The 10000-nt window shown below is 34.8% G+C and overlaps 3 non-coding genes across 3 annotated transcripts; all 3 read left to right on the top strand.

Moving 5' to 3' along the window:
* Positions 1–5875: 5875 nt before the first annotated feature.
* On the top strand, positions 5876–6068 carry LOC148601405 (U2 spliceosomal RNA). The gene has a single exon (XR_015917504.1). It is a non-coding gene; the product is annotated as a U2 spliceosomal RNA (small nuclear RNA).
* Positions 6069–7608: 1540 nt separating this feature from the next.
* On the top strand, positions 7609–7801 carry LOC148601404 (U2 spliceosomal RNA). The gene has a single exon (XR_015917503.1). It is a non-coding gene; the product is annotated as a U2 spliceosomal RNA (small nuclear RNA).
* A 1540-nt stretch (positions 7802–9341) lies between these two features.
* On the top strand, positions 9342–9534 carry LOC148601403 (U2 spliceosomal RNA). Its single transcript, XR_015917502.1, has one exon. It is a non-coding gene; the product is annotated as a U2 spliceosomal RNA (small nuclear RNA).
* The last annotated feature ends 466 nt before the right edge of the window (positions 9535–10000 follow it).

Here is a 10000-nt window from a genome sequence, read left to right as displayed (position 1 = left end):
ATATGTTTTGTTTTTTCTTGGATGCGAAATGCATTGAAACAGCAGGAAAAAAAAATCACAGAACCCGGCACCCTGGTCAGAGCTGGACACTGCATGCAAACGAGGACCTTTACGGACGGTTTTCGACAGAGCCGCCGAGATTGCCTCCATGCTCGTACACTTTTTCTTCCGTCATATTTAAATAGCCGAGTGACAGAAAAATCGACGATTACAGTACGTTATAGCGACACCTTGATTTAAATGCAATGTCGAATACGTATGTCAAACGTTGTCTCTCCTTTTCTAGCATTGCCTATATGTGTGATAGCAAAACTTTCCCTTTTACAAATTTCAGCAGACTTACCGACTTTCGACGAAATCGACAATGAAGCATAAATGACACCAGACAGTCCAGTGCCGCTAAGTACAGGTTTGAAGGGAAAACGGTTGGAAATTTTGCACAGAAATTGAGAGAAAAAAACCTCTTCAAGAGAGAAGTTTCCAATGAACATCTACGAGAACTTTCTGTAACTCGGCATCGCTTCTCGGCCTTTTGGCTATGATCTATGCATTATAGTCAAAGTAGCGAGCTTTTCACATAATTTTTCATTTGTTTGAATGTAATATTTATGTGTAAAAGTCATGGCTTTACGACCCGATATTGCGAGGCGTACTCTTAAAGTTAAAGTTAATAATGTGAATATTTCTAACCGTGACGGTTTAATAAAAATCCTTAAAGAAAATTTTGAGGAGTTGAGCATTTTAGAGTCAGTTGTCGCCGTGTACAAGTGCTCGGATTCGTCCAGAGACTGGTATGTGACGTTTTCCTCACATGATTTGGTAGATGTTTTTTGTACCAGTGAGGGAAGGAAAGATAACCGTGGAGGTGCCGAATTTATTTTTGATCGGCTAGACCGTAGGATTATTAGAATGCGAGTTCACTGGTATCCGATGCATTATGCATCTGATCCAGTCGAATCATATCTCGAACGTTTCGGGACCATTCGAAAATTCGAATATGACTCTCAGCTGTTAGAGAGTGGACTATCCATACAAACTGGCGTTATAAATGTTGAAATTGTGTCAACTGAACATTTGGTAGCAACTGTTCCATATACTGAAAGTATTAATGGGAAAAAGGTCTTGTTTACCGTTGTAGGGAGACCTAGTTTGTGTCTACGATGCAATGAAGTTGGACATAGTAGAGCCAAGTGCCCTAAGAAGGAGAAGACTACAACTGTTAAAACTTATGCTGACGCAGCCTCTAGAGTGGACCCTCCTGCAGGCCAAGTGCGGCAGGAGGGGGCAGAATCCTCTGCAGGCCAAGTGCGGCAGAGCGATTTAGATGGGGTCGGCTCTGCAGGCCAAGTGCGGCAGAGTCCGACTATGGAAATAGTCCAGATTACAGACTCTCTTGCAGGCCAAGTGCGGCAAGAGAGTTCCTCCTCCCCAATTTCCGATGAGGTGTGGAAGACAGTAAAGCATGGTCGAAAGAGGAAAGGAAGTTTGACAACAGAGGAAGATCTAGATGTCAAAGACTCCCGTATTGGTATGTTCCTGGATGAATCACCTACTGTTTTATAACTTTTATTTTGTTTTTGTGTATTTTGTCTTAAATATGGATTACTTAACGGACTATGATGGCGTTTTTGTGGCCCCGGATACTACTGCCCTTCTGTCCACGGATTTTTTAGCCGTATGGCGTATTTGTATGTGTTTTTTCTCGATTTCCTTTTATATTTTTTCCATTTATAAAGGTTTTCTAAAGTATATTTTTCTCTATCTTATTAATGATTTTCTACTCATTTATGTTCATTCCAGATTTAGACCTTTAAATACTCGCTTTGGAGTTTATTTCTATTGTTTTCTATTGTTCAAATTCTATTACCAAAATCTACTCACTCTACCTACTTATTTTGTCATTATACTTAAAGCTTTGTGCATTTGTATAATTGATTGTAATTTGTTCTTTACACCTTTACTACTAAGGTATTTTATTCTATTGTTTGTTTGCATATGCATTGTTCTTTATGGAATTGTCATTGCCAAACTTCCATTATCTAGGCATTTAAATTTTTCCGATAAATTTACCTTGATTTATCTTACCTGTAAAATCTTACCTGTAATTAGCGACTTACCTTTAATTAAGTCTTCTAATAATTTATATCTTTTTCTTTGTCTATTATGATGGCTGAAAAAGAAAATATAATCAAAGTTGCCACTTTGAATATTAATGGCATGTTAGATATCAAATGTCAGTATGCTTTACGTGATTTTTGTATGCATAATTGTATTGATATTCTTTTTTTACAAGAAACGCATGTTTCGAATTCAGATATTAGTAAATCTCTAGATAATTATTTTGACTTCTACAGATGCTTTTGGAACTTCGGTTCTAATAGAAGTAGAGGTACTGCTATTTTTATTTCACATTCTATTAATTTTGTTATTGTTAAATATCATAGAGATTTAGACGGTAGATTTCAATTCATTGATGTGAAGATTGATGGTATTTCTTATAGACTTTTTAATGTATATGCTCCGAATGATGGGTGCGAGCGTAAAGACTTTTTTGATTATATTTATCCCTTTATATTAACGCAAAATGTTAAAATCTTCTCTGGTGACTTTAACTGTATCATAGATAATAAGTTAGATAAGATAGGTGGTAATCCAGAGCGAGGCTCTATAGGTAACGTTGAATTAAGTTGTATTATACGTGATTTTGACCTAATTGATTTGTATAGAACTTTAAATCCTAACCGTACTAATGTAACTTGGAGAAGTTCTGATATTTCTTGTCGTTTAGATCGTATTTATTTATCGAGGGATTTAAAACCCTTTATTAAACATTGTGAAAATTTACCTTTTTCATTTTCTGATCATGATTGTGTACTCTTGACGATTGTTAATAATAATGAGGTCAAGAAAGGTCATGGGTATTGGAAACTCAATAATAGTGTCCTGAGTGATAAAGCGTTTTGTACTAGTTTTCGGACATGGTTTTTAGAGTTCATTGACGGTTTAATTATAGATGATGTGAATATATGGGATCATTTTAAAGTTAACATTAAAGAATTTTGTGTTGATTATTGTAAAAAGAAAAATAAAGTGAAATATAGTGTTATTAGAGCTTTAGAGCGTAGATATTTTAATTTATGTAATTTAGAATCTAAGTATCCAAATAATTATTGTGAACAAATTAAAGGTTTAAAAGACGAAATAAGATTGTATTATATAGAGAGTTATAAAGGTAGTCAAATTAGAAGTAAAGCCAAACTGTTAGATAGTTCAGAATCCTGTAGTAAATATTTTTTTTGAGAAAGAAGTTTTAAATGGCAAAAAGAAGACTATTTCTGTTATTAAAGATAATGATTTTTCTTATACTAAAAGTGAGGATATTTTGAAGCAGTTTGAAGGTTTTTATGCCAATTTGTTTACGACTGAACCTATAGATAATGATGTAAAAGATTTCTTTATTGATGATTTACCTGTATTAAGTAATGATGATAAAAATATATGTGATGTACCTTTAGAATTAGATGAAATAATTGTGTCACTTAAAGGTATGGATAATAATAAGTCGCCCGGTCCTGATGGGTTGACAAAGGAGTTTTACTTGACATTTATAGATATTTTTGGCCCGTTATTATTAGAATTATACAATTTAATATTTACTGAGAACACTATGTCTGATTCTCAGAAAGTGAGTTATATTTCTTTAATATGTAAAGATACTAGTAAGCATTATGATATGAAGTGTTATAGACCAATTAGTCTAATGAATATTGATGTGAAAATTTTAAGTAAGCTTATTTGTAATAGAATGTCTAAGGTTGTGGATAGTATTATTGGTATAGACCAAACTTGTGCTATTAGGGGGAGGTCTATTTTAGATAATTGTCATTTGCACCGTAATATTGTCGATTATGTGAATCAGAAAAATTTACCATGCGCTTTTATTTCTTTAGATCAAGAGAAAGCTTTTGATCGAGTTAATCATGACTTTTTGTTTAGTGTATTGGAAAAGTTTAACTTTGGTCCAAATATTATTAAATGGATCAAGATATTATATAATGATTTGTCTTCTTGTGTATTGGTGAATAATTTTATTTCCCAACCTGTTAAAATTACTCGATCTGTAAAACAAGGGTGTAGTTTGTCACCGTTATTGTATGTTCTATGTTTAGAACCGTTTATTAGAAAAGTTATTCTTGATATTGATATTAAAGGTATTCAGCTTCCAGGTTCTTCGGAACAATGTAAAATCTCAGCTTTTGCTGATGATAGTACTGGTATTTTAACTACAGATAAAAGTATAAGTAAGTTTTTGTATTGGATTGATTTATTTGGTAGAGGTAGTGGTAGTAAGTTGAACTTACAGAAAACTAAAGGTTTATTTTTAGGGGCTTGGAAAAATAGAAAAGAAAACCATCGTTTTGGTATTGATTTTGTTGATGTTTTAAAGATAGTTGGAATTAAGATTGGTAATAAGTTAACACAGGATGATTTGTGGAATCCTGTTTATATTAAATTTGAAAAAGTTTTGAATAGTTGGAAGCGTAGAAAGCTATCTCTTGTTGAGAAAGTTATCATTTGTAACTTATTTGCTTGTTCAAAGCTATGGTATATTGGCAGTGTTATGCACATGTCGAAGTTTTATATTAAGAAATTTCAGAAATGTATTTTTAGCTTTATATGGAATAGTAAGGCTGAGCCTTTGAGTAGAAATACGATGTATTTAGATAAATCTAAAGGCGGTTTAAATGTCATTGATATAGAATATAAGTTAAAAGCCTTGCGCTTGAAACATATTAGTGATATTATCGAGTGTAGAAAGGTAAAATATGTTCACCTGTCCATTTATTGGATTGGATTTAATCTTCGATTCTATAATTATACATTTGGTTCTTTAAATATACCGCATAGTGAGTATATACCTGTTTTTTATTTATGTTGTCTTAAGGTTTTGAATGAGTTCAAGGTTAACTGTACTGACGTGAATTTAAGGGGAATAACTACAAGAAGTATATACAATGAGTTGTTAGATTGTAAAGATTATAAACCTAGGATTGTTGTTCATAATCCAGAGATTAATTTTAAACAAGTGTTTAAAAATGTTTTTGATAAGTTTATAGACAGATTTTCTAGAGATGTTATATTTAGAATTGTTCATGGTATTTTACCTACGAATAGTTTGATGTTTAATTACAATATTTATAAGTTTAATACTTGTACTTTTTGTGCACGGAGACCTGAAACTTTAAGACATTTGTTCTTTGAGTGTGGTCATATTTCACAGTTATTATTATTATTGAAAAACTGGATACTTGCTGTGTCTCATGGCAGTATTCTGTTAGAGTTTAAACATATATTGTTTAGGGACATTCATTGTCCATCAAATAAGTTTAAGAGCATTGTGTTACTTTTAATTAGTTTATATTGTAAATCTGTGTGGTTACAGAGAAATGTTAAAAAGTTTGATAGGAAGCATGTACTTCCTAATGATACATATATGTTTTTCCTACAGCAGTTACGTTTACGTATTTTGGCTGATTTTGAGAGATTCTCTACGGAGAAATTTTGTGATTATTGGTGTTTGACAGATTTATTCTGTTAATTGCACTGTCGAATACGTATGTCAAACGTTGTCTCTCCTTTTCTAGCATTGCCTATATGTGTGATAGCAAAACTTTCCCTTTTACAAATTTCAGCAGACTTACCGACTTTCGACGAAATCGACAATGAAGCATAAATGACACCAGACAGTCCAGTGCCGCTAAGTACAGGTTTGAAGGGAAAACGGTTGGAAATTTTGCACAGAAATTGAGAGAAAAAAACCTCTTCAAGAGAGAAGTTTCCAATGAACATCTACGAGAACTTTCTGTAACTCGGCATCGCTTCTCGGCCTTTTGGCTAAGATCAAAGTGTAGTATCTGTTCTTATCAGCTTAATATCTGATACGTGCCCTATGTGGGTACTTCGATATTAAACTGATTTTTGCACCTAGGTGAGATGTTGAGTGCTTGCACCACTCTTGCCACGGGTTGGCCTGGTATTGCAGTACCTCCAGGATCGGCCCACTCTCCCTTTCGGGAGAGAATTAAATTAAATAGAAGACCAGTTTTCCCTTTAAACTGCTACACAGTACACACAGCGGACACGACAGATACATAGGGTAAAAAAATAATTCTCCCGAGGAGGGACAGCAAAAAAAAAAAAAAAAAATAAAATAAAATAATAATAGGCCAAAACAAATAAAAAATAATACTAATAAAAACAGGGACCCGACCGACCTGTAAATGAGAATTATTATTTTTATTTTTTTTTATTTTATTTTTTTTATTATTACTTTTTTTATTACTATTTTATTTATTTATTATTTTAGATTTGCTACCCCCCCCCCCCCAAAAAAAAAAAAAAAAAAAAAAAAGAAAAAAAAAAGAAAAAGAAAAAAAGAAGTAAAAAAATTAAACTGGCACATCTTTTATATTTTGTGCAGCTTTTCTTTATTCACAGACGGACGAGACCAATAGATAACAGTGCAGACGTACGGAAGTGCAAGACGACGTTATGTCCCCTTACTTATTGTTTCGCAATTTCCCCTATCGACGAGAGTACACATGGGACGTCGCCCGCTGCTAGAAATGTAAGTAAACAAAGCTCATGCCATTTCCCCTGATATTAGGCCGGTAATTTTGTGAGGATCGAGACCTAGGCCGTCCGTGACATGCTAAACACGTTTTGCACGTGGAGCACGATTTTCTTTATTGTGTGACACGACTTTCTTATGAATATTGTCTGAAATCAATATGTAATGGTGACACTGTAAGCGTTTCCTATTATTCCAGTTATTTCCCTTTGAACGCCTTTGTTTTGTTTTGTTTTTTTTTCTTTTGACAAAAATTGAGACGCAGGATTGACACGAAGTTTTAAGGCACATTCTTCATCTAGCATCCGTAGCCCAGCGGTAAAGACGCTGAGCCAGCATGCCGGAGGTGTTGGGTTCGAGTCCCGGTCGGGGGCTTGAAAAAATTTGAAAGTATCATATTAAATGTAACTTAACTTAACTTGAATTGTAATTGCTAATTGCGAGGTCGGAATATGTTTTTGATATGTTTTGTTTTTTCTTGGATGCGAAATGCATTGAAACAGCAGGAAAAAAAAATCACAGAACCCGGCACCCTGGTCAGAGCTGGACACTGCATGCAAACGAGGACCTTTACGGACGGTTTTCGACAGAGCCGCCGAGATTGCCTCCATGCTCGTACACTTTTTCTTCCGTCATATTTAAATAGCCGAGTGACAGAAAAATCGACGATTACAGTACGTTATAGCGACACCTTGATTTAAATGCAATGTCGAATACGTATGTCAAACGTTGTCTCTCCTTTTCTAGCATTGCCTATATGTGTGATAGCAAAACTTTCCCTTTTACAAATTTCAGCAGACTTACCGACTTTCGACGAAATCGACAATGAAGCATAAATGACACCAGACAGTCCAGTGCCGCTAAGTACAGGTTTGAAGGGAAAACGGTTGGAAATTTTGCACAGAAATTGAGAGAAAAAAACCTCTTCAAGAGAGAAGTTTCCAATGAACATCTACGAGAACTTTCTGTAACTCGGCATCGCTTCTCGGCCTTTTGGCTAAGATCAAAGTGTAGTATCTGTTCTTATCAGCTTAATATCTGATACGTGCCCTATGTGGGTACTTCGATATTAAACTGATTTTTGCACCTAGGTGAGATGTTGAGTGCTTGCACCACTCTTGCCACGGGTTGGCCTGGTATTGCAGTACCTCCAGGATCGGCCCACTCTCCCTTTCGGGAGAGAATTAAATTAAATAGAAGACCAGTTTTCCCTTTAAACTGCTACACAGTACACACAGCGGACACGACAGATACATAGGGTAAAAAAATAATTCTCCCGAGGAGGGACAGCAAAAAAAAAAAAAAAAAATAAAATAAAATAATAATAGGCCAAAACAAATAAAAAATAATACTAATAAAAACAGGGACCCGACCGACCTGTAAATGAGAATTATTATTTTTATTTTTTTTTATTTTATTTTTTTTATTATTACTTTTTTTATTACTATTTTATTTATTTATTATTAAACAAGCGCACCCCCCCCCCCCCCAAAAAAAAAAAAAAAAAAAAAAAAGAAAAAAAAAAGAAAAAGAAAAAAAGAAGTAAAAAAATTAAACTGGCACATCTTTTATATTTTGTGCAGCTTTTCTTTATTCACAGACGGACGAGACCAATAGATAACAGTGCAGACGTACGGAAGTGCAAGACGACGTTATGTCCCCTTACTTATTGTTTCGCAATTTCCCCTATCGACGAGAGTACACATGGGACGTCGCCCGCTGCTAGAAATGTAAGTAAACAAAGCTCATGCCATTTCCCCTGATATTAGGCCGGTAATTTTGTGAGGATCGAGACCTAGGCCGTCCGTGACATGCTAAACACGTTTTGCACGTGGAGCACGATTTTCTTTATTGTGTGACACGACTTTCTTATGAATATTGTCTGAAATCAATATGTAATGGTGACACTGTAAGCGTTTCCTATTATTCCAGTTATTTCCCTTTGAACGCCTTTGTTTTGTTTTGTTTTTTTTTCTTTTGACAAAAATTGAGACGCAGGATTGACACGAAGTTTTAAGGCACATTCTTCATCTAGCATCCGTAGCCCAGCGGTAAAGACGCTGAGCCAGCATGCCGGAGGTGTTGGGTTCGAGTCCCGGTCGGGGGCTTGAAAAAATTTGAAAGTATCATATTAAATGTAACTTAACTTAACTTGAATTGTAATTGCTAATTGCGAGGTCGGAATATGTTTTTGATATGTTTTGTTTTTTCTTGGATGCGAAATGCATTGAAACAGCAGGAAAAAAAAATCACAGAACCCGGCACCCTGGTCAGAGCTGGACACTGCATGCAAACGAGGACCTTTACGGACGGTTTTCGACAGAGCCGCCGAGATTGCCTCCATGCTCGTACACTTTTTCTTCCGTCATATTTAAATAGCCGAGTGACAGAAAAATCGACGATTACAGTACGTTATAGCGACACCTTGATTTAAATGCAATGTCGAATACGTATGTCAAACGTTGTCTCTCCTTTTCTAGCATTGCCTATATGTGTGATAGCAAAACTTTCCCTTTTACAAATTTCAGCAGACTTACCGACTTTCGACGAAATCGACAATGAAGCATAAATGACACCAGACAGTCCAGTGCCGCTAAGTACAGGTTTGAAGGGAAAACGGTTGGAAATTTTGCACAGAAATTGAGAGAAAAAAACCTCTTCAAGAGAGAAGTTTCCAATGAACATCTACGAGAACTTTCTGTAACTCGGCATCGCTTCTCGGCCTTTTGGCTAAGATCAAAGTGTAGTATCTGTTCTTATCAGCTTAATATCTGATACGTGCCCTATGTGGGTACTTCGATATTAAACTGATTTTTGCACCTAGGTGAGATGTTGAGTGCTTGCACCACTCTTGCCACGGGTTGGCCTGGTATTGCAGTACCTCCAGGATCGGCCCACTCTCCCTTTCGGGAGAGAATTAAATTAAATAGAAGACCAGTTTTCCCTTTAAACTGCTACACAGTACACACAGCGGACACGACAGATACATAGGGTAAAAAAATAATTCTCCCGAGGAGGGACAGCAAAAAAAAAAAAAAAAAATAAAATAAAATAATAATAGGCCAAAACAAATAAAAAATAATACTAATAAAAACAGGGACCCGACCGACCTGTAAATGAGAATTATTATTTTTATTTTTTTTTATTTTATTTTTTTTATTATTACTTTTTTTATTACTATTTTATTTATTTATTATTTTAGATTTGCTACCCCCCCCCCCCCAAAAAAAAAAAAAAAAAAAAAAAAGAAAAAAAAAAGAAAAAGAAAAAAAGAAGTAAAAAAATTAAACTGGCACATCTTTTATATTTTGTGCAGCTTTTCTTTATTCACAGACGGACGAGACCAATAGATAACAGTGCAGACGTACG

The sequence above is a fragment of the Perna viridis genome, chromosome 12 (assembly GCF_037379345.1).
Source record: "Perna viridis isolate PV_CMFRI_1.1 ecotype Kerala chromosome 12, ASM3737934v1, whole genome shotgun sequence".
Lineage (NCBI taxonomy): Eukaryota > Metazoa > Mollusca > Bivalvia > Mytilida > Mytilidae > Perna > Perna viridis.
The sequence above is the reverse complement of the archived record's forward strand: the minus strand, read 5'-3'. Positions and strand labels throughout refer to the sequence as shown.